Source organism: Anabrus simplex, chromosome 1, assembly GCF_040414725.1.
Source record: "Anabrus simplex isolate iqAnaSimp1 chromosome 1, ASM4041472v1, whole genome shotgun sequence".
Classification (NCBI taxonomy): Eukaryota; Metazoa; Arthropoda; class Insecta; order Orthoptera; family Tettigoniidae; genus Anabrus; species Anabrus simplex.
Window position 1 is genome coordinate 1,351,328,381 of NC_090265.1, and position 26,089 is coordinate 1,351,354,469.

Below are 26,089 nucleotides of genomic sequence, written 5' to 3' on the forward strand. Positions count from 1 at the left end.
TCCTAATCTGCTCCTGGATGAATATACTCTAAATATGAAGTTTTGTGGAGAGTTATATAGTCGTGTAGCCGTGATGGTGGAAAACAGACAGGAAAGCTAAAAACCACTGATAAGGTCTTGAGTTGGTCTAAATCCGATTAATATCTGAAAAATTAGCAAAATAACCGAAATTACAGGCAGCAGACGCCATTAAACTTTATTTATTTACATAAAATAATAATGGTAGATGTGATTTCGAAGAAATTTTAAATAGACAATATGAATAAAACCATAACGTCTAGCTTCATTCCCTTGGTCTTCTTCTTCCTCTTCACATTGTCATTGATAATCTTAATACTGTTGTAGTTTCTGAGATACTGCTCCTGATCCTCCAGAGTTAACTGGACGCAGTTTCTCTTTGTCGTTGGAAGTTGCTTGAACTTCAACATCAGTGGGGCCATAAAAATGTTATGGGCACCTTATCTGTTGGACCCAGCTGCTCTAACACCTTTCCCTTCTTCGTATCTCGGATAGACGAAGGTCAAGGATATTTTTGGCTTGATAGCTACCATCCACTTTGTTCACCTTCTCGAATCGTTTACCCGCTCAATTTGAATTTTCTCGTCGATGACTCCTTTACAAGTGAGTGTTCTGATGCACTGATTTGGAATATGCTCTTTCATTCTCGGAATCTCTGTGGCATTTAGGTTATTTAGTGGTGTCCATTGCATGTCCAGCATTTCCAAGCGTAAGTCACCACTGTCATGTAGAGATTTCCTTTAAGCATCAGTGACATTCTCTTATCGCAGAGCACAGGCGAATTTGGTTTCCCCACTTCAATTCCCTTGGTACTTGGGATAAATTAAATTTAATCAAAAAGAGAGTGAGTAATGCTGGGAAGTAAAATATTATTATAATTGCACTTAACGTTTTATGTCATTTCATTGTTATCAAAAGCTTGAAGGGTTTGTTTTGGAGTCAGAGCTACACGTTTTGACCTACAACACTTATCAAGTGGTAAGGCTTGTCCAAATAAAGTATCTATTCAGTATGGGTTTGATATTTTTTGCTGACATTTTATTAATTCTGAGCAAATTTACACCATCTTCAAGACAATGTCTATGAACTATATAAGTGGTTTGTGATTTGAAAAGTGACACACTTGTATAAGAGGACAAAGTTAAAATTGGGTCGAGAATTTAAGGATAAATTAATACCACCCAGGAACGTGGGCTACGGTGGACAGATAAGGTAGGTTGAGATGTGTTTCAATGAATCTTATAGACTGAGAGACCATATTTTCTCCACTCTAGGGCAATATATATATGCTTAGCCTGAGCATCAGTAGACTGGAACTCGTCCAACAATGCTCGATCGCCTTAATTATGAGACGCTTCCGGTAAGCCCTTTGAACATTTTGGAAATCGGAATAGCCTTTCTGTCTTTTAGAATGTGCTTTGGATATTTTGGAAACCATTTATTGTCCATATTTGGCGACATTTCGTGAAAGAAAGAATTCTTCTGACATCTTCACACCACTACTTTCTAAAGTAGTCATTATTTTATCATAATTTTCGCCTTATGTCTAGCACTTACTAGGACCAATATAATGAAACCTCGCACGAGGTTTTACCCCGCCAGAGTTCAGAACTGCAATTACATTTAGTTACAGTACACGGCTGAAATGAAATGGCGTATAACTTTTAGTGCCGGGAGTGTCCGAGGATAAGTTCGGCTTCCAGATGCAAGTCTTTTGCTTTGACGGCCGTACGCGACCTGAGCATCGTGATGAGGATGAATTCATGATGAAGAAGACACATGCGCCCAGCCCCCGTGCCAGCATAATTTACCAAATATGGTTAAAATTTCCGACCCAGCCGGGAATAGAACCCGAGTCCCCTTTGACCCAAGGCCTGCACGATAACCATTTAGCAATGGAGCTGGACAGAACACCACTATTTTAGTATCTAAACATGATGGTGCTACTTCATAACCAGACGACGTGATGCTGGATACATTGTTTTTTCTACTTAGCCTCTCTTAAAGCATATTACCGCATGCACAGCCAAGAAATTATTTTGATGTAAAGACTTTCATGTATTTGTAACGTTCATTAGCAAATGAACGGTTTGAAAATTATAGACATATTCTTCTTGTACTTATGCTATCTTTATGAAAACGATTTGATTTATTATCATTCTCATTCATTCAACTTCGCTAATCGGCCAACTAGGGACCGCAATAAGCCTCACTTTACATTCTGGCATTTGTTCATTTTTCGCTTCATCCACATCGTATTCATTAGCTCACTGTGTTTAGCACGACGTTCTTCTGTCAATTTAGCACCAGTTGCCCGTTTTTCGTCCCGGAAAGTACCAAAAGTCGTCATTGCTGCTCTGAAAAGATTTCTATCTGGTGCATCTTCTGCTTGTAGACCCAGTTGTTTAAGATCTTTCTTGAAATTAACGTACCATTATAATTAGTATTATTACTATTATTATTTTATTATTATTATTATTATTATTATTATTATTATTATTATTATTATTATTATTATTATTATTATTATTATTATTATTATTGCAAAAAAGTTATCATAAAATTCAGCTGGCTTGATAGAATATTGTTAGAGAATTGCCGTGATCGAAATAACACTATTTTTCTCCTACTTCTTCTTGTGAAATCATGTATTACCGATCTGTTACTAAGAAATTTATTTCGAATATCACGGGAACGGTAATGGTAATTATGAGTTATTATGGTTCCAGTGACTTCCATTAACCGCTATAGTCCACTCAACTTACGCATCACCTAATTCCGTACTTTTTGAAAGGAAGACACTTCGCTATATGCAGCAAATAGATCTAGAGCGTTACTTCTGTTTGACAACATGCCTATTAGATATTGCTAATTTCTTTGATCAATCAATCAATCAATCAATCAATCAATCAATCAATCAATCAATCAATCAATCAATCAATCAATCAATCAATCAATCACTACTTCTCTGCATTTAGGGCAGTCGCCTAGTTGGCAGACTTTATAGGTATTATTCTACAGAGTTTCGATAACTCTAAATGATCCAATGCACAATTCAGCAAATTTGTGATAAAATGTATTTGCGGGATCGGACACTGCTGGTCGCTTTACCAAGACTAGTTCACCTACCCTCAAAGGTTGATGGTATAACTTACCACGAAGTCGTCGCAGTCTCTTCTCTTCCTGTTCCTTCAATGCCCTGCTATTGCTTGGATGCATAATTCTGCTGAAAATAGAGGTATGGTATGGTATGACAATATTCCACAGTTCCTTTGGCATGTCATCAAAATGGAAAATGCTTGAATTTGGGCCGGTCCACTCGTGTATCGTCCCATTGATACACCGTTCAATGATCGAAAGGAAGTCAACCCAACGCCAATGTAGTAGATTTGGCAGATCTTTACGATCTCCCTCGTGACTCATTTGGCAGGATGGGATTCTGGGTGACGAATAGAACTTAAATGGTGCTTCACCCCTAACTGGTCAATGTAGAGGTTGAAAATTCCAGAAGTAAATTGGGAACGATGGTCTGTCAAAATGCATTCGGGTTTTCCCATAACCTTGGTTTTAATTTGGTTGATTACCGCTCAGATGTTGGCCTTTTGAAACGGACATAATTTGACATACATGGAAAATACGTCCGGAATCACAAGAACATGTTGCAGGCCGCGCCTGGCATGTGGTAATGAGCCGTAAAAGTCCAAAGCGTACAACTTCTTAGGCATTCTTGGCAGACAAGGTGGTGGTAGGTGTTTAACAGAAAGTAACCAAGACTCGGCGAACTGTCTTCTAAGGTTCGGCCTATGGCTCGATGGGCCAACCATACCAATCCTCCGGCAAAGCTAGTGGTAGCGCAATTCTGTACCGCATATGATCGTCGTCGACGAACTTATGTAGAATACCATTGTAGTAAATGTAATTCTCCACTCGCTTCTCCAGTCCCACATACTCCACCGTACCTGTTGCAATCTCCGATTGAAAAATTTAAACAACCTAATCGTCTCCTTACATCTCTCCGGTTCCTCACCAATGTCCTTTAATTTCTCCAATATCTCACGATACTCATCCAAAAACTGGATCTGATTGACGATAGTACAATCGGGATATGGATTGCGACTGAGTGCATCAGGAATGACGTTAGTTTTTCCTGCTCAGTGTTCTATCGTCAGATTAACTTCTGTGCAAACGAACACCACCGGTTAACCATTTCGCTAGCCATGGTTCATTTTAACGTGAATAGAAGAGCCTTGCGGTCAGTTCGAAGGACAATGGGGAAACCATAAATATATTTTCGCCAATAACTTAGGGCTGTTACAATGACTAATATCTAGAACTTGCTTACTGTATATTTCAACTCATGCGCTCGCAACTTACGTCTGGTGAATGCCAAATATGTGACGTTCGGTTCCCTCTCGGGGTCTTCCTTGTACAAGGTGGCGCCCACTCCATAAATTGACGCGTCCGCTTGCACAATGAATTTTTTTATAATCGCGATACCCAAGCTTCACACTGTGTGTGAGGAGTTCCTTCGTCTTAATGATTGCCACCTCGCATACATCGTCCCAATTCCAACGACTGTTTTTCTTGTTGTAGAGCCGCCACGACCACCGAATACCCTGGAAAGTGGTCAGCGATGAAATTGCAGATACCTAGAAATTGCCTAAAATTTTTCACCCTAGTTGGTCTTGGAAACCTCTGAATGGCCTGACGCCTTATTGGGTTTGGGGCAACACCTTCGGAATCAATAATACGAAAATAGAATTCCCCATTTGCAAAATTGCTTTTTCGGGAGGTTGATTTTGAAATTTTCTTTTTCCAAATCTGTTATCAATTTCTTTATGTCCTCGAGATGTTCGTCTAAAGATTCCGATGCCATTAGAATGTCATCGAATCATCGGGCCGTGAATACCTTCACTTAATCACTCAAATTGCTGTCGATAGCTCTAATGAGGGCCGATCCTGCATTCATTACCCCGAATGGGAGCCTGTTGAAAACAAATTTTTTGATCAAACATAAAACCTGTTAGTATTTCGTTTTTGATAAACCCCCTGGAATGACGAAGACAAGTCGACCCCACTGAACAACTTCATATGACGAAATTTCTTCAAACTATACTTGATGCAGAGAGGTTGGTCTTATTCCGGAACTAGGCGTTTAAATGGTGTAGGGGATTTGGTAAACAGTCCGCTCTCTTCCATTGCATGAATAATCTGGCTTATTTGGTTGTGGTATGTCTCTGGAACAAAGTATTGGCTCTGTCAAAATGGTTCCCATCTATTTACCGCAAGGGTGTATTGAAAATTTGGACACTTCCTTGGTCGTGACCCGAACACCCCCTTATATTGTTCTATAACCTTTTGCAATCAAACTGTTTTTTCATGTCAAATCTTAGCTTCAACGGTCTTCCTCTGGACTAAGGATTGAAAAGACGATTTTTCCTCCTCAGCTTCCACTGCCGGAATCACAATTTTAAATTCATCAAATTTATTTCTACCACATTCTTCTATTTCCACCAAGAATCGAAACCATACTCCATTTACTTTAATATAGATTACTGGCAATTATCTCACTACCTTGGTATTCATCTGGATCTTATACTCGTACAATTCATTCGGCTGTACCACCTACGTATCGATCGTTACTATTGTCCATTTATGAGTAATAGCTGGATAGCGTCCGAAACTCATCTATCTTCTAATTTAGAAATCGCGCTTTTTTAGGATGAAAGTCCTCGTTGACCTCATATTCAGCGGCACGAGGATTTAATCTATTCTGATTCTGGTTCTGTAACGCGAAAGCTTTGGCTCTCCGGCATTCGCCGTTTGAGTCAGCCGTCGTATGGGTTGTTCACGTATGTCTTTCCCTGGTCTCGATCCTTAAGCCTCTATCGTTTTGCTGTGACTCCCTCTTTCTATATTCGAGGTCTCCACGGTAGTATTCCTTCTGCTGCCCAAAGTTCATGTTGTTCCGACGATGCCACCTAGAATAGGGTCGACGATCTCGGTTATTCCCCATTTGCCTGTACTTCTGGCTGGCATATTGTCGCCTAGGTTCTTCCTAAGTACGAGAATTCCATTGGGTGTCCCTTACGTTCTGGTTCCCAGCATATGCTTCACGAGTATTCGTGAATTGATCTTTGACTCCGATATTGCTTTGTTTCCTTTGACAATCCAGCGTATTAACCGTTATGGTTTGTCTGGCCCTAGGGCGATATTCACTTGATGCTTGGTCGAGGTGTCGCAAGACATGTTCTGCCTCCACAGCCGTCTTAACATTGAACGTCAGCTGGAAACTGCTTGCAAATGGCCGATATGAGTTCTGTTTCAGATGGTGGGTTATCAAGCTCCCTCATCTTCACTAATTGCCCGGTAAAATACTCCCAAAATCGCGTTGGGCCGGTCATGGAATAACGACGTGAGTAGAGTTCAAAAGGCAGTCCTTGGTGTGCTTCCATTCCCCTGTATTTATACAGAAACAATTTGTTAAACGTGTCATAGCCATCAAAATACCTAAACCCCTGAAGCCATACAAGGGCCTAGTCCTCTAAGAATTTCCCCACTACCCTTAGTCTACGTTCTGGAACCACCCGATTGTCAACCATATAGCTGTCCACCTCAGCCAAAAATGTCTTTGGTGTCACGTTACCTCCTGGTTTGAATCGCTTTGGTCTATCTTCAACCATCCTAACTACGTTATGAAACGGTATAGGTTCGATAGGAAAGGGCGATGAATTGTGTGCCTGTACCGCCGATATTTGGTCTCCACCGGTACTCTACACCTCGAATAGAAACATTCCATCACCTTCTACCTTACGATCATAAGGAATAACGATGATCATTTTTGTCTGAACTGGTGTGTTTCCTGAAGGTCATCTCGTAATTTCAATTTCTCAGTTTCTTCCTGCATTTGCTGTATACGGCCTTCATGTGCCTCCACTTTTAATATTTGCCTTTTGTATCTTGTGCGAACTGTCCTCTATCTTATCTGACGCCTTATCACCTTTCTCCCGTACCTCCTCTTGGATAGCGACTATTCCAATGAATGCCTGCTTTCTAACTTCCCGTTTATCGACCTGAGTTTGATCTATCTCCTTCTTGATGTTTTCTATCGTCCTAACTGGGGTTTACTTCTAATCCGCCACCGTTTCAATATGAAATTCAATTCGTTCCGTGATATTCAAAGTCTGATACTCAACACGTTCGAAGTGTTCTATCGCCGTGCCTAACGAGTTTTCGAGCCGTTCCTGTTCCTCGTGCGCATAGTTAACCACTTTTACTAACTAAGCGGTGTTTCTTTCACATTGTTCCTGATTCACCGTTATCTGTCCCACTAATCCGTCATAACGTTCCAACGTTTCCTCTAACCGTACATTAAGGTTCCCCATCTGTTTATTCATCTCTTCTCTCCCTTCCTTACACTTCATCTGTATGTTTTCCATATTTTCATTAACCTGACCTATCTTGTGATCATTCACTTCCTTAACGTTTTATCTACTCCGATCTATCTTCTGATTAATCACCTTAACGTTCTTCTTAACCTGATCCATTAGGATCCATCATTTCTTTAACGTATTCACCACTCTGACCTATCTTCTGATCCATCCTTTCCCGAACGTTTTCGCTACTCAGATGTATCTACCGATCCATCCTATCCTGAATGTTCCCACTACTCTGATCTATTTTCCGATCCATGCTTTCCTGAAAGTTTTCACTCTCTTCCTTCAATTCCTTCCTAATATCCTCCATCATCTCGTGCATCAAAACCCGCATCGCTTCCATATCGATCCTTGATACAATATTTCATTAATGTACGCCTCCCTTCGAATCGAATCTCGGACTAAGAACGATCATCTCGAGTAATCAACTTATTGACCTCATATTCAGCGGCACGAGGATTTAATCTACTCTGATTCTGGTTCTGTAACGCGGAAGTTTCGGCTCTTCGGCATTCGCCGTTTGAGTCAGCCATCGTATGGGTTGTTCACGTACGTCTTTCCCTGGTCTCGATCCTTAAGCCTCTAACGTTTTGCTGACTGACTTAAAGCAAAATCTATAGCCTCAACACGGCTATATCTTAGCTGCAAAACATAGCATTTTACCACCAGTATTCTTCATTTTTATCAGTCACCGGAAAATTCACACATGTAGCTTATAATCCCTTAAGTAAAATTTCGGATCATATTCGCAAACAATATAAGCTTAAATTAAATACCAACACCAAATTTTCTTTTACACCATTTTAAAACGTTTAGTATTTTGTCTGCGCTTTAACGTATAATTTATTAATATACCTTCGAATCGTCGAAATATTACGTTCTATTAATTCGTGTCATTTCTACAAAAAATCTTAGAGTTTGGATTAACAGTGACGATGTGTATTTGAAAAATGGCCTGTGTCTCTATGTGTTCGTAGTTTGTCTTGTTAGCGACTTCCTCCAAGTAATATATTCCAGAAACCAAATATACTATCATCCAGAACATGACTGGAGACAATACACAAGAAGAAGATTGTCGGTATAGTACGAGTCGAAATGTCGAGTGTTACAAGGCTGAACGGCTACGGTGTGGGAGGTAATCCGAAAAGTAAATGTCTAAAGATAGATGTAGTTTTTATACATAAGATAAGAACGGGTCATATCATTTGTTCGTTTTAGTCTTTTGAGGAACTTTAGGACTTCCCATTTTAAACACCGATGAATTCTTGATTTTAGTACTGACTATCTGATGTACCCATGCTTCGCTACGGAATTCTACATTGTATACCGAATTCCAGGTTAGGTAGTGTATACGTTGTGAGTAAGATTGTAATAAGTTGCATAGCTCTTAACGTTATCCTAGAAACGCGACGGGGAATTCTCCAAACGTCTTTTTAATGTGAAAAATCGGTTAGGGAATTTTCATTGTAATGGTAGGCCCTCTTGCCTATCATCATTCACAATCAGTTTGGGGAATTTTCATTATAATGGCAGACTCCCTCTCACTCTCCACCTGCCTTTTTACATCCGCAGAAAGACTGCCTTAGTGGTTTTCCCAACTGAAATAAACATTTATCATTACTATGACAACAGTAGGAATGTCGCGATTAAAAGCGATGGTATCGTACGAAATACCGATCAAATGAAAACCCACACACTTTCTCACTTTTAACGAACAATAGTACGCTACCGATCTAACAGTCCAAAGTTCCAGAGACGGAATGTCCACGCTGCAGGCAGCCGTGAGCCGTGAACATTCCTTTATTTTGGTGCCGGGGGTGGGGGTTGGGAAAGGGGCGAAGACTGGAGAATCCCAGGGCAAAATATATACCCTTTAACTCTCTGTTTCCTAGAAGTACCCGATGAGTTGGAAAATCTCAATTCGCTACACTGGCGGGGGAAAATCTGTCTGACTTAGAGGAAAAATTTTTCACAAAGCCAGAGGAGAAACCACATCTTGGCTGCTAATTTGGAGTAAAATGAACGCAAATTTAATAAAAGTATAGAGGAAGAAACTTTTCTGATCAATCCAATCAGCGCGTCAGAGTAGGGATGCAAATGCTCAAATACCATGATGAACGTGCCAGCAGAATCAGAAAATGTATGAACCAGAGGAATGTATGCTAGAGAAAAGGTTATCTAATTCCCATGCTATTTCCCGCCAATATTCAGGTAGGCCATTATACTTGGTACGCAGCTGTAATCACACCTATCGGAGAAGAGTGGCAGCGTAAAAGATCATCACCACACACACGGGTCAACGTAATGTTATGGTTGATCAATTTCATGAGCTTTCGAAATTGTAGGATTTCATATTTAGTCTTCTTTCGACTTTCAAATACCACTCTTATAATAGTCGGTAATGTAAAACTATATAAAACATAAATAATCGGATAGTGAATTCTCTATAAATTCTGTTATGTAGATCTTTTCGATAGGACCCATAACAAATTACATTTTACAAATTATAAATTACAACGTCCATTTTCAGCGCCCTCCCCTAAACTACCATTCATCCAGGGCGAGTAAAATTGTTTGTAGTTTCGACTGTAGTTTCTTATTCCCTTGCTCTATATACCGATTTTCATTAAATTCTGTTCACCCATTTTCTGTTGGCTCGACACTGATATGGACTTAGCAACATAAACACAAGTTCATTAATATATCTGCTATCACAGTCGGTTCGGTGAAAATGTATGACATAAATGATCGAAATGTAATTCTATGCAAATTTTCTGCATATTTATCGACAGGACCACTAATAACAAATATTTGAGAATTAAATTCTAGTCCTTCCCCTGAACCACCCTTTTGCACAGTTTGAATAAAATGATGAATAGCCTAGTTTATAGTAGCCCATTCCCCGACTTTACATACCGATTTTCATTAAATTCTCTTCAGTCGTTTTCTTGTGATTCGTGTGCATTCTTTAGACAGACAGACAGACAGACAGACAGACAGACAGACAGACAGACAGACAGACAGAAATTTAAACCGTGCATTTCCTTGTTACTGTGGACATGTTGTGAGCAATGTACAGAAAAAATCTTATTTTATGTACATAGATGCGTGTACATATAGACAGACTAACATTAAGGAAAATAAAAGGTGTATTTCCTTGTTACTGTGGACGCGACCGATTCAGAAATACCATTATTTTTTAATTCTCAGCAATGTACAGATAAAACTCTTATTTTAATGTACATGGATTAGCTTCTAAAACGTCTGTCTCCATGCATGAACAGTTAGTGTGCTAGCATTTGGTCCAGTGGATCCCGGGTTCGATTCCCGTCCGGATTCTAACCTTAATGGGTTATTTCCAAGGGCTCGGGGGCTGGCTGAGTGTGCCGTCTCCAGCAGTATAATTCATATAGGTAGGGCCCCAATCTAACAGACGCGCAGGTCACCTATACGGCGTCAACTCGTAAGACCTGCACCAAGCCCCTTCGGAGGTCACATGCCATTATTATCATCAACTTCTGAAAGTAAGTCCATTACAAACTGAAACTAGCTCATTTTATTGTTGTTCACTTATCGTTTCATTATTTATATGACATAGGATGCATAGCAACGTAACGATTGGTTCTTACGAAAACAGGGCAAGTTAGGAGCGCGGAGCTGTGATCTCGCATCCGGGAGATAGTGAATTTGAAGCCCACTATAATAGTTAGCTGAAAGAAAGATGATTCACAATTTTCATTTACTTGAGATTTTATGTCCTAGCTGCGGGAGGAACACAAAATTTTGCAATAATTGCATCATATAGTTCGGGAATGCTCATGATTAGCGCCGAAAGTGCACAGCTTTGTTGTTAGGAGGTGCATAAAGGTTAATGTGTGGGATGGCTAAGCCGCTAATCTGATGAATTGCCGTGTTAATGGTCTACTAATGAGAGCTTTCGTAACTGGACGTAGCAACATGCAGATCAATGGGCTAGCCTATGAGTGACATTGGTGGCATTAGGGGCCAGAATGCCGACTTTAAACTATGCCATCGGGCTTCACTGTCATTGGATTTGTTCATCGATTTCATTACTTCCATAATTTTCCACGACTTTTCTAAATTAGAATACATTTAATGAATAAAATCTACACAGTGAACTAAACTATAGGCACCCGTATATAATTTGATGACTGTAACAGTGATATAAAATGTGTGGAGTTCCTCAATGGGAGAAAACAGCGAGGGGTAAATATCACCAAGGCTCACGTCTGTCTATTCTCTTCTATATCTTTTTACGCTTTACGTCACACAGACACAGATAGTTCTTATGGTGACAATGGGATAGGAAAGGGATAGGAGTTGGATGGAAGTTCCCATAGCCTTATTAAACTATGACCGCAGCATCTGCCTGGTGTGAAAATGGGAAACTAGGGTTGCCGACACTTGGCTTCGAACCCACTATCTCCCCTCACTGTTCAAATTAAATTCGAGTTATATTCTAGAAAATCAATACTATTGTAATATATTTTTCAATCATACGTTGTATGTAGCAATATTTTAAAGCACAAATGAAAAGTTATGACGCTTTAAATCACAATTGGAAACATCGTTCAATTTATCACGTAAATTTTGGGCATCCCCAAAGCCGATCTGAACCATTTTTGGCTTTTACATGGAGTTTAAATCCAGGCTCTATTCCTGATGCCAAATGTTTTTCTTAGTTTACAATTCCGAGATTTGAACCTAGACAATTAGCATGGACAGTCAGCGATAAGTTACAGTTCGAATTAAGCCGAAATACAATATAGTCCTGTGGGCTTCAACAGATGAATTAACTATACTGTAATGTACTATGCATTTGCACTCATGGGTAAAATATACACAATCATAAAATGGTTCCTTCTGCAATGAATACATTTTATACATGACTACAACTCATAATATTCTGAAGGAAAATCTTTACACTCTAAAATTTCGATTTTCATGCAAACGTCCACACCATGAAATAGTGAATTATATTTTATACATCATATTTATGACTATTTGTTATTCTGTATATTTCAATAGCTTTCCCTCCTGAATTAATATCAGACTGTCTCTTTTCAGGACACCTTCCCTTAATTTGTGATGCAAAATGCTCTCAGCACACAGGTAGATATCAGCAAATCATGCCATTTCAGGGCCACTATTTGATTCATATGTGTGCTAGTTCCTGGAATGGAGTTAGTGAAGCATCCTCCGCAGACAGAATAATAGTCATATGTATTCCTTCTATCCTTGGAATACATTCGATGGTGTGACCCCAAAATGAAATTTCTACTTTAATCAGCCAATGCATGAAATATTCGTATACTTTCAAGTTCGTTCAATTACTTGCAGATGTGTAGTATATGCAACTTTCATGTGTTTCTGTGAGTTTCATTAAAAGTACGAGAACATTGTTATGGAAATATAGGGAATGCAATATCTATGAGCCTATATATTTTGTCAGAACTGTTAAAAGATATGTATATGTCGGACATGACTTTGATAGAGGTATGCAATTTTTATTTCTGTCATATATATAAGTATGTACGTATAGATATAGGCATGCATATATGCATGAAAGCATGTATAAATGTATTTGTGAAAGTGTGTTATGATAAAATACACTATTATTATTATTATTATTATTATTATTATTATTATTATTATTATTATCATTATTGCGTTTCGGCATTCTAAGGACCACGTTACAATTTCAATTCTTCCTCCTTAGTTCATTCTTTCCCTTCCAGTATTTTTTCATTGTTTCACTGTGCTTCTTTTTCCTGTCTCCAGTACACTTTGTGCCTGTTTTCTTTTCCTTCCTGCCTTGGAATACTTCCGTTTGTAAGACTTTCTTGCTAAAAATATTTATTTCCAATAATTCCTCTTCTTGTCCTTTCCAGGTCTTTCTTGACTTCTTGAATCCACGTGGTGGTTGATTTATTTCCCCAAAGGTACTCGAAGATTCGTTTAGTTAGTCTGTTTTCATCCATTCGGTAAATGTGTCAAAGAAATAGCAATCTCCTTGTGTATTATTGTTTCTGATATGTTTTCTATGTTTTGGTAAATTTCATTGTTACTTCTTACTTACCAAAACTCTGCAATTCTTAGAGGACCTAATATTTTCCTTATAATTCTTCTTTATAATATTTCTAATTTATCAAGCATGTAGTTCAGTGGTAGACATTCGCTGGCATACAGGCATTCTAGTTTCACTACTGGGTTGTAGTGCTTTATTTTAAGTTTTGTTCATAAGTACATTTTGTTGTATGTATTTTTATTTATACCGTATGCTCTTTCCATCTTTTGTATCCTCTCCTCTATAGTACATTTTTCTAAACCATTTTCTTTAATTGCCTCACCCAAATATATAAATGTTATTACCTTTCTTCTTTGACCAATATCTGTTACTAAAAAATTCGGGGAACTTTTTATATTCACCAAAAATTTTGTTTTCTTGTCAGAGATTCTCAAGCCTGTCATGTTGGCTGTCTTTTCAAGGAGATTGACTTGCATTGCTGTATCTGTAAGGGTTTCTGAAAGTATGGCAAAGTCATCTGCAAATTCTAGGCAATTTATTGCAACACCTTTGTTATTTTTCCCCAGCACGAGTGGCAATATTTTGGGTTCTTTCAGTTTTTCATTCCTAATTCTTACAATTTTCTCCATGACGCAGTTGTAGAGGAGTGGGGATAAACCATCACCCTGCCTGACACCTGTATATACTTTGAAAGGTCGTGATATTTCACCCATAAATTTTACTTTCGAGGTAGTGTCTGTAAGGGTTTCACTAATTAGGCTTTCCTATTAAGTTTTAACTCCAAATTCACGGATTACTTTATCTAGAGTTTCCCTATCAACAGAATCAAAAGATTTTTTAAGTCAACAAATTTTACAACTATGTCTTTAGAGTTTATTAATCTGTGTCGAATTATAGATTTCAGGTTGAAAATCTGTTCTGTAAATACACTTTGATATTCACCAAATCGACTGTCCAGTGTCGATTTTACTCTGGTTAGTAGTATTTTTGGGAATATCTTGTAAGCAACTGGAAAGAGAGATATATCTCTGTAGTTGTTGACATCTTGCTTGTTACCCTTCTTGTGTAGTGGGAGTATTAGAGCCACATTCCAATCCTCTGGGATCTTTTCTGTTTCCAAAATTTATTTAAAGATTACTTGTGTATATTCTATAAATTTTGGTTCAGCCCATTTTAAAAGTTGAGCTGTTAATGAGTCTTCCCCAATAGCTGTGTTATTTTTAAGATTTTTTTAATGCTTCCTTGATATTTTCCGCTGTTGCAGGTGAATCAGCGTCTAGATATTCGTGAATTTCTGAAAATTCTAATTTATGATTTGGCTGAGGGCAGTTCAGCAGCTGTTCGATGTGTTTTGCCAGAATCTCACAATTCTCGGCATTGTTAAGGCCAATTTTGCCATTTGCACCTCTGAAGCAAATACTCAGGGATTGATAAACTTTCAGGTATTTCTAAAAGATCTGATAGAAATTTCGGGAGTTGTTTATTACAAAATTATTCTCAATTTCTATTAGATGCGATTTTTCAAGAGATCTTTTAGCCTGCCTCATTATTCTTGTTGTTTCTCTTCCATGTATTTTAAATAGCTCATAGTGTTCATTCTTCCCGGAACATTTCCACTTTTTCCACATTTTCGTCCTTTCTATTAGAGCTTCCTGACATACGTTATTCCACCATAATTTCTTTTTAGTTTCAACTGATCCAAATACTTTTTTGGCTGCACCTTCAAACTTAACGTTAATCAGGAGCCTTGCCTTGACCGACTATGCACTGTCCGGCATGATGAAATACCAAAAATTCCAAAATCGAACGCTATTTTTCTACTAGGTCATTTTAATGTACAGATAGGCAAATAAAAAGTTTTCAGCAAATCTGTATTGGCATATCCGGCACACAAAGAAACACATGCCATGCTGAGTTACTTAAATTTCTTCCTGAAAGTTGTCTATAGTTGCTTGTCTAACGCTGAGCCTATCTATGTTGTATTTAATTAATTTTCTCGGGCTTCTTTGATTCCTACGAGGTAGAAGCTTTAGCTTAATTTTAGAGAGGTACTGATCGGACTCAAACTTCCCACATCTTATTACTTTAACATTCATAATTTCCTTAATACTTTTGAGAAATAGCTCCATGGTCCAATTGAAATTCATCCAACATCGGGTTTGGAGACTCCCATGGTTTAGCCTTACATAGAAGTTTCTTAAAGAAGGTCGACATTCATTTTTGGTGAAATGATTTACAGAGATTAATTAGTCTCATGCAATTTTTTTTTGTGTTTCTTTGTGTGCCGGATATGCCAATACAGATTTGCTGAAAACGTTTTCTTTGCCTATCTGTACATTAAAATGACCTAGTACAAAAATAGCGTTCGATTTTGGAATTTTTGGTATTTCATCATGGCGGACAGTGCATAGTCGGTCAAGGCAAGCCTCCTGATTAACGTTAAGTTTGAAGGTGTACTTTCGCAGTGTAAACGATTTGTGACGCTAATACTTTTTCCTACCATTGTTGTGCGTATACAGAAGTGTTAGTGACGTGATAAGTGTGATTAACACCTACCAGCAGACAAAAATATCATGCCGCGTAAAGTAAAGCAAGTGCCGATGGAAAACTTGGTGAAGCAAACCGTCCAGGACGCGCTGTGCAGCAAGGACATCTTGAGCACACTTGCCAACCTAATACAGGAGCAAGTGACAAAGGTATTGGTAGAACAATTGCAGGAGTCTATAGACTTCAACACTAAGGTAATTGAAGACTTGCGGAGTGCTCTCAAAGATAGGGACAAAATCATAAAGAGACTAGAGTCCCAGTTACAGGAGAAGACCGACGATCTGGAACAGTACACGAGGCGCCAGTACTTGGGAGTGTTCGGTGTAGCAGAGTCCGCAAATGAGAACACGGACAATATAATTTCAAATATCGCTGAGGAAATTGGGGTCAATCTCAGTCTAGAAGACACTAATAGGTCACACAGGGTAGGGAAAAGAAAAGGCGGTCGTCCGAGACCAATGATAGTGAAGTTTGTGTCCTATCGGAAAAGGAATGCAATGTTCACAAATAAGAAAAATCTGAAGGGCACACACAAAACTATCTGAGAAGATCTCACTCCCCTGAGACTACAGCTTCTCCAGGAGGCAATTTCGAAGTACGGTGTAAAAAATACGTGGTCGAAGGACGGGACAGTGATAGTGAAACGAGGTGACAGGAAAATTCGGGTCACAAATCGCCAAGAACTAAACAACATTAGTTAATCAAGAGCCTAAGCTAAAACTAGGCGATAACTGTAATCGAATAGGAAAATACCTAGATTTGTAAATATATGTTAAATTGAATTGATAACTTAGATTAGGCTTAACTAAATTCCAGGAAACTAGTTCAGTTAGTATTTAGAAACTGTCAAGTTGGCTTTTCTTAGCTTAAAGGAAACAATAATGTCTCTAATTACAGCCTGCAATCCTCCCCTCCCCAAACGCAGACGGGTCAAACTACAACCACCCCTTCCCAAACCACTGCGGGCTGCCCCAGCGACATTCCTCCTGTACCTCCAAGCTCTCTCCAGGTGGGCCACTTGAACACACAGAGCCTTCTTTCCCATTTCACTAATTCTCAGACATATTCTCTAACAACAACTTCCATGCCATATTAATATCCGAGTCGTGGTTGAAACCAAGTATCCCGTCTTCACTAGTACATATGGAGGGTTACACGCTCATAAGAAACGATAGAGTAGGAAAAGGTGGGGGAGGCGTAGGGATATATCTGCGCAAGGATATGAAATTCAAAGAATTACGCAAAACACCAAGTGAATTTCACAACGGGCCGGAGTTCCTATTTATTGAATTACAAATTCGCAGTGTTATATGTTTACTGGATAATGTGTATCGTGCACCGAAGACGAGATATATCGAAGACCTGGAGGAAGCACTACAGGACCTATTACCCAGGTATGAGCCTGCTATTTTAATGGGCGACTTTAATTCTGACATGATGAAATGTGACTCTGCTGAATCTAGAAGACTCAAAAGCATGCTTACCTCACTCAATATGACGATCATTCCCCTAAATCGTACACACCACACAGCTACTTCCCATTCACTACTGGATTTAATTATTACAAACAATACTGATAGAATGCAGACTTCCGGACAACAGTCAGCTCCCGGACTTTCCCAACATGACTTTATTTACGCAACTTACTCACTGAAATGTCCCAAATATGAGCCTAAATTAATTTCCTATCCAGACTTCAAAAGCCTAAACGAAGAGGCGTTCATGGAGGACGCACTCAAAACACCGTGGCACAACATACAGCTCGTACATGACATTAACGACAAAATAACCTTTGTTTAACAAACTACTTTTAGGACTGTATGACAAACACGCCCCCATACGGACAGCACGAGTGAAACGAAAACAATCACCTTGGTTGACGCAAGACATAGGTTAAAAATGGAGGAAAGAAATGCAGCTTACAAATATTATAGAAAAAATCCAACTGTAGACAATTTCGAAAAGTACAAAAATTGCGTAACACAACAACTCAGACCATCAGGAATGCTAAGATACGCCATACACATGAAATCTTAAAAAATAACAATTCTGACAATGTTTGGAAAATTCTTCGGAACATTGGTTTGACAAAAAATAAAACCGATGAAAAAAACACTGACTTGCCATTAGACGAATGAAATAAATTTTTCTGCGCACAAAATTCACATACAGACGAACGAACTAAAAGGTAAACAATCGACAGACTCTCTGAAATTGTTCCCCCAACAATTACACACATAATAAGTACCTCACTTATGACAGGAATCTTTCCCGATATATGGACAAGTGCCATAATACGACCGATAAGAAAAATCGATAATCCAACAAAGCCCGAAGACTTTCGACCAATTTGCATACTTCCTTGTCTTAGTAAAATATTAGAAAAGGTCGTTCAAAAGCAGATTACAAATTACCTTAACAAACACAATTTACTCGACAAATACCAGTCAGGATTTAGACCTAACCACAGCACAACCACAGCACAACTAAAAGTTACAAATGACATTCAAGCATGCATGGACAACGGACAAATGACTATCCTTGTACTTTTAGACCTAAGTAAAGCATTTGATTGTGTGGACAGGGAAATATTATTAGCTACGCTACAAGCACAAAAATTTTCCTCAAGCGCACTGACGTGGCTGCACTCTTATTTAATTTGGCGGCAGCAGTGCGTTTCAGCATTTACGAAAGTATCAAACTGGCAACAAACTGAAGTTGGCGTAGTTCAGGGCAGTGTTCTAGCGCCACTGCTATTTTCATAAATGACCTAGCGTGTAAATACCATTTCTACGCAGACGACATGCAACTTTATATACAAACAAACCCGAATGACATCCAACTAGACATTAACAAACTAAACGATGACCTGGGAAATATAAAAGACTGGACTAAAAATAACTCTCTTAAAGTCAATCCATTCAAATCGCTAGCAATCATAATTGGATCCAAAAGTAATCATACCAATCTGAAGAGTGTTAAAATCCCCCAATCATATTCCACGCAACACCAATACAAATAAACGAAACTGTAAAAAACCTTGGCCTCATTTTTGATAAGTACTGGATGGAGCACACGACGAAAATATGCCAACGAGTATTCTTTTCTTTGCACTCTCTTAAACCTTTACGGGATCTCCTTCCTCTAGATACGAGGAAGTTACTTATTCAAAGCTTAATTCTACCCATCTTCGATTATGGTGACGTAATAACAACAACCTAAACACCACACTTAACGCTAAACTTCAGCGGGCTTAATACATGCATCCGTTTTGTATTAAATATGCCCAGGTATTGTCATATATCACCTTGTCTTGAACAGCTGTCGTGGTTATATCTGGCGGAGAGAAAAAACCTTCACTCTGTTTCGCTTATTCACAACATCCTCCGTACAGACACACCAAGTTATCTGAGAATGGATCTTAAATACTTGTCATCTCCGAACAGTATACCTACAAGGTCAGAAACATCTTCCCTGCTGAGCTTCCGAATTAACCGCACGACAGGTTACGGCAACTCATTCATACCTGCAACCGTACGCTCTTGGAATTCCCTTCCGGCTGTAATTAGAAACATACATAGTAGAACTGTATTTTTTAAAAATTGTTATAAATGTTACATAGACTTAAGAAATTAGTATTTAATGTTTTTCTTAATAGTGACTCTAAGAAATTTACCTTTTGTTTATAACTATTATTTAAGTTTAATTTTATAATTAATTATATGTAATTAGAAAGCTAAACACTCTGTAGTATGTACAATGTAGTACATATGAGATGGTTTGGCATAACAGCAGGCTTCATAGCCTCAGCCACGCCATATAAAACAAGTCAATAATAAATAAATAAATAAATTAATAAATAAATAAATAAAAGACCCTCGAATTCTTCAGTTTAACTTGTGTTCTTCTTATCTTCATTTATTGGTGAATGAGTGTTAAGAAATGAATACTGTTTGTTCTTGCATTTCAGGGTGAGAAGAGATAACCTTTCTGAACTAGATTTTAATTCGTAACATCAACAACTATTGCCTTAAGGATATAAAAGGCGGTACCTAGTAGTGGCATTCCTTTCATAATTTTGATTGCTGGATTATCTTTAAAGATTCTATAATGTGCCGTATGTTTTAGGCAATTCCCTTGCCCCCTTTGGGCTTTGTTGGCTGCTTGGTTGCACCTTTAACATTGACTTTTGTTTTTCCATTTATTATTTATTATTATTATTATTATTATTATTATTATTATTATTATTATTATTATTATTATTATTATTATTATTATTATTATTAGCTGTGTACGGCCTTTTACGGGTTATGATTCATAAATATGTTACCAACTAGCACCTTCCTTCGACGTTGATTTTCTCCCTTCGTCCTGCCGTCGCGCTACTAAGGCAACATGCCTGCCCGCTTTTCCAGCCAATTGGGCTGGCCTTCCTCCCCTCCGTCCCGTCCGCCGCTCGCTTGTCGAGCTACGGACTGAGGTGAGGATCTTGACTTGCCTGATAGCCAGCAGCGGCAGATGTACTCGGTGCCTTGAGTTGCGGCGGGTAGTCCGTTTGGGTTTCGAACCCTGTCTTGTCCATGGTGTGGAGGTAAGCTCTTCTACTAGATAAAACTGATGTACTAGCGCGGGGTAGAACGAAGGGAGGATCTCACTATTGGGATTCCGAAATATTCAGTCCTACGACGTGAGTGTAACCCAGTGCCTTTTAATGTTATTGTATATGGGCAGGCACCTTGAAAATTAGCTGCCACCTCCATCGTCATTGGTTAAGGCTAATAGAGTCTCTGCTATTGTATGTACTGAGTGCTTTTGAACGGAGGGCAGTTTTAATGGTTGAATTTTGTTTTTAATGTTCTGGCTCAATGCCCAGTATGAATGTACTTAGTTCACAGCCTGAGGCTGCCTTGAGATTTAAACTATATTGTACATGTTAACATGCTAAAAGGAAAACCCACTAAAGGGATTTGTATTGAAAATAAATGTGGTTATTTGCTAAAAGGAATGTTAGCTTGAAACAGGCCCAGGCCCGTGCGCTTTTTCCTTCACTCCTTCCCCTGTGGGGATGTTTGTAAACCTACGCAGGGGTACAGAGTGGTAGCCCGGAGCGTGGTTGAATGGGCCTGGTTTCAATTCGAGTATTATTCCGTTTATTTTTGAGTGTACTCTTGGAATTCTTTCGACCTGTGGGTCTAACAGTGTTAGAGCATTATGACGACTCGAGATGTCTCTTATCCGGGGACCTTGTGAAAGGAAGAATTATTGTATAAAATGCTCATTAGGAATTTGGAGTCAAAAGGAACGGTGAAAAGCGATGAGAATTTATTAAGGTCGAACCTTGATAAACCTATTACTCTGCCTGTTTATACTGATAGCGAGGTCGGTGGGGCGACGTCCTTGATCCGGACAAACTTAACAGAGATCATCTCAGTCATGGATTTTTTTGGAAACTGATATTGCTTCGGTTCATCAGTTAAAGAGGGTTCAAGGTCGTCTGAGCCACTATTTACATAGGATCGAAGATTTGCTCTCATTAGAACTTAAAGATGACCTTAAGGGTCAGGTTGAGGTATTGCAATCGGAAACCTCCTCATTATTAGAGAAGGTTGATTCATGGTTGATGAGGTTGTCAGCTAAACCTAAGAACACTTTCCTTTCCGTTACTGCGGCTGAAGGTGAGTCAAATAAGACAGTTGACGGCGTTGAGTTAAATGGGCAGTCGGCCCCTTTGTCTATGCCCCCATTAAGAGATCGTAACGGCCTTTCAGGCAAGGATCAGCAGTCTACTTCGGTGCTCTATAACGCAGCGTTTTCTAGTCTTCCTCACCCCTTGAGTCTGATGTTAAAAATGGCTTCTTGTTATTCGGTCAGTTCGGCGAGTGAGGTTGTGTCGTTCCTTCGATTTTTGGTCGAATTCCAGGACCATGCCTTGGTCTTTGGAATGTCGAACGTACAGGTCCTCCAAATTATTTACCCCTATGCCACCGGTGTGTTAGCTGATAAAATCGTTCATGCCATAGCGACCCAAGCTTCCTTGCACGAGTTCCATGCGAACTTGTTGACCTATTTTATTCCTGCACGTGCGCTTAATTCCTTAATTCAGAAACATTATTTTAGAGTGCAGCGTTTAGAGGAGAGCTTGTCTGATTTTATTTCGGATATTAAATTTTATGCTCGGGTGTTTACACTTGGTTACTATGAAGAGCAAATGGTGTCTACGATCGTTAAGGGCATCTCCCCTAATTATAGGTCTTATGTGTGTTTTGCTACTCGCCCTCGTACATTTAGCGAACTCGAGGCTGTGGTGGTATCTGCCGAGGGAGTTCGGCACGCCTACTCTCTCCGCGAGTCGAATGTACTTTTGTCAGACCAACGTACTCAACCGCCCTCGTCTGGGAAACCTGCTCTCGTTAGGAAGTGTTACGCCTGTGGGACAATAGATCATTTGCGTAATCGATGTCCTTCTCGTACGTCCACCCATTCCTCGCCTAGTGCCGGTGGAAGTGAGAGGAATAACACGGGGTTATCGGGAGTCGTCTGCTTTCGATGTGGATTAGGGGGACACATGGCCAGGCGGTGCCCTAATCGTTCCGCAGAGCTCTGACTAGGCCGGGAGTCGGTTTCCATTCCAGCCGACTCTTCTTCCCTTGTTGTTGAGAGACGTGATTCCCATCTTCCTTTTCAGTCAGGGGTTGATTGCCCACTGGACTGCTTGAAAATATCGGGTGATGTTAAGGGTTTCGCTCCCTTTATTTCGATCGAGTTAAATAATGAACCTGCTCAAGCACTCTTGGACTCGGGAAGTGTCCTTTCACTTGTGAGTGAATCTTGGGTTGTTTCACACAAGGCCATTTGTAAAATTGCTAATATTCAGCCTTTATCCTTTTCGTGTATTTTGGCTAACCTGTCTAAACTTGAAGTAATTGGTTTAATCAAATGTAAGATTCGCATCTCCAATTTTACGTGGAAGTATTGCTTTTATGTGGCCAAGGATTTATCGTGTTTTGTGGTTCTTGGGGCTAATTTTTTTGCTTATGCTGGACTCGTGTTAGACATGAAAAATAGCCTTTGCTGGTTTAAGTTTGCTGAACGGGAAAAACTAAGTTTGTCTTTGCGTAATTCTGCTTTAGCTTCATGTGTCTCGCCCCCTCAAAACGAAATGGTCTCCGACCTTAGCCATTTGTCGGAAGATAAGGCGCAGTGCATTAGGGAGATATGTAGTGCGTTTCCTGATGTTTTTACAGGAAAATTGGGAGTTACTAACATACTTGAGTATAAAATCGAAGTTACTGATTCCGTCCCTGTGAGGATTCCTCCTTATCGCCTTTCGCCTCCCAAAATGCAGGCGATGAAGCAAATTATTAACAAAATGCTGGATGATGGGATCATACGTCCTTCTACTTCGTCATACTCCTCTCCCATTTTTCTTGTTCCCAAACCGCAAGGTGGTTTTCGCCCGGTTCTTGACTACAGGGTGTTAAATAAGACGATCGTATTGCAATCGGTTCCTCTCCCTGATCTGCACTCGTGTTTTTCGTGGTTCAAACGCGCCAAGTATTTTACTGTCTTGGATTTGAACCAAGCTTACTATCAAATTCCCTTGGCCGAAGAATCTCGTCACTTAACTGCATTCGCGACTGACTGGAACGTATACGAATTTTTCCGGGTGCCTTTTGGCATCTACGGGGGCTGCCGTGTTGATTAGGCTCCGTGATCACTTGTTTTCGGACATCAAATTCAGCTATTTGTACCATTATTTGGATGATGTAGTCGTGTACTCCGAAACCTTTGAGTATCATCTTCAGCATCTCAAGGAAGTCTTGACACGGTTGCGTCAAGCCGGGTTGACGGTTAAGTTCTCTAAGGTCTACTTTGCTAGGCCTCAGATGTCCTTTCTTGGTCATATCGTTTCCCCTAGCGGGGTCTCGGTTGACCAATCTCGCACCCAGGCTATTCACCAGTTCCGACCTCCGACGGATGTTAAAGGCGTCGCAATGTTTGTGGGGATGATAAATTTCTTTCGTAAGTTCATCCCAAACTTCGCTAATCGTGCTGCCCTGCTTAACTCGCTTCGTCGTAAGGGGGTTAAGTTTAAATGGGGGTCTTCTCAGCAGGCAGCCTTTGAGGACTTGAAAATGGCTATAGCTGATGCCCCGGTGCTGGCTATGCCAGATTTTAGTAAGACCTTTGTAATTCAAACCGACGCCTCCTCGTCAGCTGTCGCGGCGGTTTTGTTACAGGATTCGGAATTGGGGAGGCGCCCCATCGCGTACGCCTCTAGGACGCTATACCAGCTCGAGTCGAAGTATTCGGTTTATGAGCTTGAGGGTTTAGCGGTTTTGTTCGCCCTAGAGAAGTTTAGGATGTATTTGGAGCATGTTAAGTTTCTGCTCGAAACCGATAACCAGGCGCTTAGCTGGGTCCTTGGTAAGCCCAGAAGGACCGGTCACTTAGCCAGATGGGCTATTCGAATTTCCGCTTTCCAGTTCGATGTCCACCATATCCGAGGGACGGAAAATTTCGTCCCCGATTCCTTAAGTCGAATGTCCTCTGACCACTACGTTGGTTCTTCTGATTCTACAGGGTCAGGACCCGTGCTGTCGTTACCTCTTTCCAGTGGCATCCTATTGGATACCCCCTTGCTGTTCCAACAGTTTGCTAAAATTCAGGGTGGGGATCCGGTGTTGGGCCCTATTATTCAGGACCTGAAAACCGGGCAGAATATTGCCCCCTACGTCCTGAGGAACAATGTTCTGTGCTGCCCTTCCCGGGCCGATAAGAAAATGAAAGTGGTTATCCCCTCGGTCTTGGTTCCGGTGATTTTTAAATATTATCACGAAACTCCTTTAGGTGGTCATCTAGGAGTGTTCAAGACTAGGGAGAAGATTCGGGAGAACTTCATCTGGAAAGGCCTAGATGGGGAAGTTTGCGAGATGGTTAAGGCCTGTAAGGTCTGTGGCCTTAGCAAGCCTATCGTGAATTCGAGAATGGGTCTCTTGTCGTCCCACCAAGCTACTCGCCCCATGGAGCGAATGTATATTGATTACGTGGGACCCCTCCTCCGGTCAAAGGACGATGGGAATAGGTTTATTTTGGTTTGTGTGGACGGGTTTACCCGTTTTTCTTGGTTTCTTCCCACCAGACTTGCTACCTTAAGTCCATCTTTTCATCCTTTGGGCCGTGTCAATTTTTGGTGTCCGACAATGCTAGGGCATTTACTTCCAATCTGTTTAGAAGATTTTGTTTCATTCTTTCGATTTCCCATGTCACGACTTCCCCATATTACCCTCAGCCTTCGTATGCTGAAAGGATCAATCGCAACCTTCGTTCGGCCCTCATTGCTTTCCACCATCAGGATGTGTCGAGATGGGATACCTCCCTTCCTTGGCTCGCCTTCGCCTTTAACTCAGCTGTCCATGAAGCTCACAAATTTTCTCCAATTTCCCTGATGATTTCTTTCGTGCCAAATTCTCGTATTTCCAACTTATGGAATATTAATGAGTTGCTTCCCGAGAAGATTGATCCTCTTAACATTAGGGAAATTTGGAAGAAAGCGAAACATAACCTTAAGGTGTCGTACGAGCAGAAGCGTTCCCGCTACGATCAAGGTGACAAGCTGTTTATTAAAAACTTTGTGCCATCTGTGAAATTAGGTCCAAGTTTCAGAGGCCCCTGTACTATTCTCGATTTCCTCACCCCCGTCACCTTGCTGGTCAGTGACCCGGAGACCGAGAGAGTTTTGAGAGTGCACCTGTCTCAGGTTAAGCCCGCTTGAGAGTTGGCCTTCGCGATTTTCATGTTTCCCTTGTTTATTACTTTTTGATTTTCTTCCACCTCGGTGGGTTTCCCTATTCGTAATGGGTAATTTAATTATCTTGGCAATTTTGCCTTCTTAATTGTTGTTTTATCTGAGCATGTTTGTAAATCCTCCTGGAGATCCCCCACATCCTTTTCCTGACCTCCACACCGTTGGTTGTGCCACCGCGGCGCCTCAACTGACGTTCCGCCTCATCACCTGACTATCTACTTGCTTCGACGT